This window comes from Magnolia sinica, chromosome 3 (assembly GCF_029962835.1).
Source record: "Magnolia sinica isolate HGM2019 chromosome 3, MsV1, whole genome shotgun sequence".
In the NCBI taxonomy this organism is placed as follows: domain Eukaryota; kingdom Viridiplantae; phylum Streptophyta; class Magnoliopsida; order Magnoliales; family Magnoliaceae; genus Magnolia; species Magnolia sinica.
In genome coordinates this window covers 19,800,193-19,805,600 of record NC_080575.1, presented here as the reverse complement: position 1 = coordinate 19,805,600, position 5,408 = coordinate 19,800,193, and positions in this window count along the sequence as shown.

Genomic DNA, 5,408 nt, shown 5'->3' with positions numbered 1-5,408 from the left:
CATCGATTTTAACCAATCCTCACTATTATTTGATACCAACTTCTTCCTTACAGAGGATTTAGAAGCTGCTAAGTCGGACGCCGTGCTTAGAGAAATCACGAAAGTGCTGAAGAACTTGTACAATCTTGGTAGCCGATTTTCTAGCTCATATTCGAGTCTGAATAATTTGTTGAACACCTTAGACAACAAGTCGTTGCACGGGAGGACTCTCTGCTAGTGAATGAAGCTTACGAATAGGAATGGAACAACCGACTACGATGGAATCAGATTCACTAATTTAACCATACCTTGTTTCGAGTACTGCAGACACAATGCACCGAACTCCTGTAAGATATCAAGGAGAATGAGTGTTCAGATGCTCCTAAGGATCTTGCCATTCCAGAAGACCTCATTTCCTTCATCGGCTCCTAGATTATCGATTATCAGGCTCGATTGCGTGTGGGCCTTGCTGGGAAGAGAGATGTCGAGGGTAGAGTTTTCTCACACAGCAACCGCATAGACCAATCTTGTACTTCCTACCCATTTTCATAGAAGAGGGGGCTAGCTGGAATGTATAACAATAGCATGTTGGGACCGAAAAGCAGCATCTCCTCGAGGAGTTTGAGGAAATAAACAGCAAACATGCCTAAACACCTTCATTTTGAGATATTTGAAAGAGCACTATCTCATTGAAAGGTTCCATGCATATATTGTTTTTCAACGCATTTCTTTAGACTAAGACTCCATGTTTATCTCTTTCCTAATGGTAAATCTTTCTCACAAAATGGAGTGTGAATCAAACCCATGTTTGAATTGAAATTGAAATACAGATGCAAGTTTTCTCACCATTTGGCCACTTTCTATTCTTACTTTACTTTTCCTTGTCTTATCTTGATTTGTAATGTGGTTGATAGGTTGCATTCTTTCCAATAAAATTTACTTTTATTGTCTTTTCATATTTGTTCCGATATTAGCCATGATCCCTGTTATTACTCAATGTCAAGCAACATGATTCTCATTACATCTACGTTCCAGATTATCAAATAATCGTATTGCCGCTACGATAGGTCCTTACTTAATATTTTTGGAACGATTGGCTGACCATAACCTTTGGTTACGATATCTCATATCATAAAATGAAGTGGGCCGTCATATTCATGAAATGGTTACCCCACTAACTGATAGTATGCAGAGAATTGATGTTGACCGTGATTTAGAATGTTTATTTGACATCCAACCTGTTGATAATGTCACAAACACGTAGATGAAGAGACCACATAAATATCATCATGATCTAAAGCTTTCGTGGCTTATAATTTTTTTTTAATGGTCAATCACTACTATTTCCTTATTAAGGTCCATCTGAGATTTGGAACTGCTTCATTTTTTATATCATGCCCTAAAATAAGCTTTCAATACGGATGGACGGCTTGGATGGTAGTCACATACACCAAAGTGGGCCCCACAGTCTGGGTCCCACCCACCTCGGTGGATCCGGGGTCTTACCTAATCCGCTCCCATTCCGTGCGGCGTGCAAGCGTTTCAATGCGGACGCGGTTTGCGATTTGGCAGTGTCAGTTCCTAGTAGCGACTCGCTGCTGGACGGTGCTATGTTAGACTCGCTATGATGTATGTGCTCCATCCACGCCGTTCATCCATTTTTCCAGATCATTTTAGAGATGAAAGAAAAACCGAGGTAGATCAAAATCTCAATTGGACCACACCATATCAAACAGTGGTGATTGAACGCTCACTACTAAAAACTAACTTCTTGGGGTTACGAATGTTCTGTATTAATCTTATATTTGTATATTCCCTTCATCCAGATCTGTGCCACCTTATCAATGGTTTAGATTGGAATCAAAGATTACGGTGGGCCCTAAAAATGTTTCAACGGTGAGTGTCATTATCCCCACTCTTTCCTTAGTTGTTACACTTTATCTTCTAATTTTCATATCTTTTTGTTGTATTCATACTTAAAATGAGTTTTTAAAACAGATGAACGGCGTGGATATAAAACATATACATCAAGATGGGCCCCACACGGCCAAACACATTGCGCCGCGCCACCGCTGGGTTTGGTGCGAGCAACACCACCTAATCCGCGTCCCTTAGCTGTAGTCCTGTAGCTGTATGCCACTGCAAAGATAGTGCCTTACACGTGTCTTCCAAAGCAATGGTTTGGATTACGTGTGCAGTCGCCCGTATTCAATGTGAAACGAACATCTACACCCACTCTAACACCATCCTCACCCATCTTTCTACTTTTGGCTGAAAGAGTGGTACAACTTGGACTGAATTTATTACCAAAACAGAAAAGATTGGAATGCATGGTATATTACTTCCCTGCTATTGTCTTAAAAGTGAAAATCAAAAGGTAAGGAAAGCCCGGTATTGTGATCGTGGCCCATCCAACAGTGGGGCCCACCAGATAGCTTACATAACCGGAAACGGTGGCTGATGGTCGGTGATCTGTGGGCCCCACCACGATGTATGTGTTTCATCCATGCCGTTCATCCATTTTTACACATCATTTTAGGGTTTGATCCCAAAAATGAGAGGGATATAAATCTCAGGTGGACCACACCACAGGGAAACAATAGTGATTGAGATATCCACCATTAAAATCCTCCTAAGGCCCAACGTACTGTTTATTTGACATCCAATCGGTTGATTAGGTCATATAGACCTAGATGAAGGGAAAAAACAAAGATCAGCTTGATCCAAAACTTTCATGGCCTCCAAAATGTTTTTAATGGTAGACGTTCATTCAACACTGTTTCCTGTAATGTGGTCCACCTGAGATTGGGGTATACCTCACTTTGGGTCTCATACCCTAAAATAATCTAGAAAAATGGATGGACGGTGAGGATGAAACACATACATCATGGTGGGGCCGACAGAGGACCCACCATCAGCCAATGGCTGATGGCAGGGGGAGTAGCCAATCCGTTTCCACGTAACCCGGTGGGCAGATGAGATCCCTGACTGTGGGGCCCACCGTGATGTATGTTCCTCACGCTATCCTACCATATCGGCAGCTCATTTTAGGGCAAGATCTCAAAAAATGAAGCAGATCCAAATATCAGGAGATGCCACTGGAAACAATGGTGATTGACCATTAAAAGTTTCATGTGGGCCATCAAAGTTTTGGATTGGGCTGATATTTTATGTGACCCTTCATCCAGGTCTTTGTGACCTTATTAAAAGGTTGGATGGTAAATTAACATTTTGGTGGACCTTAAGAAGATTTTAATGGTGGGGGATTCAATCACAACTTGTTTCCTGTGGTGTAGTTCACTTAAGATTTGAATCTGCTTTAGTTTTGGGATCATGCCATACAATGAGCTCTCAAAACGGATCGACGGTGTGGATGTAAGTTAAATATGGCCCCCACGGGGATCTACCCACCTAGGTGTGGAGATAAGTAGCATTTAAGCAAATAAGATACTTTGCAATTATGTTTACCCAACTAACTTAAGTGTTTTAAAAAAGTAAATAAAATTTGGTGGTGTACAGATGTGCTTCCAGATGTCCATGCTATTTAAGGAGGGAACCTTAAATATGAGGAGAACGGATGTAGATTGACCTGATGCTGACAATCTCTGTGGTGATAGGTTTTGATTAGGTCATGTGTCATTGTGGGCTTAATAGACTGCATAGTCAGGATGTAGATTTCATGATGTATGTGTTTTATTCATGTGGTCCATATATTTTTATAGATTATTTTTAGGGCAATGGCTCAAAAATGAGTTGGATCCAAATCTTTTAAGTCCCCACATAAAAAGAAAACAATGGTGATTCAATGCCCACTATAATGCTTTTTTGCAACATTAAAAGCTTTATAGGGCACGCTATAATGCTTTTTTGCCATCTAACCTGTCGATTGGGTCATAGACACTTGTATGAAGGGAAAAAACAAATATCAATTTCATCCGAAACAGCTTTTGTATACTGCGAGAAGTTTTAAATAGTGGGCATTCAATCACCACTGTTTTCAGTGGTGTGGTTTACATGAGATTTAGATCTTCTTCATTTTGGTCCCGTGCCTTAAAATGACCTAGAGAAAAAAAAAATTAGAAAAAAGGATAGGTGGTGTGGATATAACACATATATCATGGTGGGGCCCACAAAGTACCATTCATTAGCTATTCGCCACTGAAAGCAATGAGAGAGGCCATTGGTTTGGTTTGTCAGAGATGGAGCCCACACTTAACAGACGCATATGGCCTAATCATCCTGTCACCTCCTTAGATCATGCAGCTGGGTGATGTTGGAATGTGGCGGGGTTTGATTAGGACATACAGTCAAGGATGGAGCCACGCAAAGCATGTTTTGTATTATTGGGTGGAACATCCCTATAGCAGCACATGTCCTAATTAAATCCCTCCAACGTGTTGCTCTAGGCATGTCCCAATAACGAGGAGCTATGAACATAGCTTTTCTTAGTTGAACATGCTTTGCCTGGGCCTATCTCTGGAAGGTAAGTCGGGTGGTGATCCCAACACCATCTTTATCCCTGGTGACAGGATTTTACAGGACCCACCATGATGTATGTGATCTATCCATGCTGTCCATCCATTTCGCTGGCTCATTTTAAGGCATGGACCTAAAATAGTAGTGCATCCAAAGCTCAACTAGATCACGCCACATGAAAAGCGAGAATTGAATGCCTACCTTTGAAAGCTTTTAGGGGTACAAAGTAGTTTTGGGTCAAGCTGGTATTTTCGTTTACCATTCATCCAAGTCTTTGTGACCTTGCGAACAAGTTTAATAGAAAATAAGCATCACAATGGTACTAGATAGATGTGGGACCCTCCACTACCTAAGTTGTGCCGGAATAGCTCTATACACTCACCATGATAGATGTGTTTTATCCACCCGCCTGGCCGTCTATTTTGCCAACTTATTTTAGGCTATGAGATTGAACACCCATGTTGAAATTCCGCCTTAAGTGACTTTATGAAAAGGCTGGATGGCAAGTACACATTGTGGTGGGCCTCTAAAAAGTAGACCTTGAGAATATAAATATCAACTTATCCAAAACGTCTATAGTTTTCAACTATTGTAGGCATTCAATCCTCATTATTTCTTGTAGTGCGGTCCTTTTGAGCAATCCATGATCTAGGGTTGTACACGAACTGAGTTAGCTTGGTTAGCTGCTCGATTTGACTCACTTTGAAATTGAGTTCAAGCCAATTCAAGCTGATTTTTTGAGTTCGAAAAAATTTTAAACCGAGTTCGAGCTTGCCCGAGCACGACTCAACTCGGATTGAACCCCAACTCGAATCGAACTCGGATCGAACTAGTTCGGTGACTCGGTTACTTGATGTTGATGTTGCTCACCAAGTATTTGATGAAATTACTCGATGAAGTGTCCGCTGATGGCAAGGAAAGTATGTATATGAAACAAATACCATTTTATATTG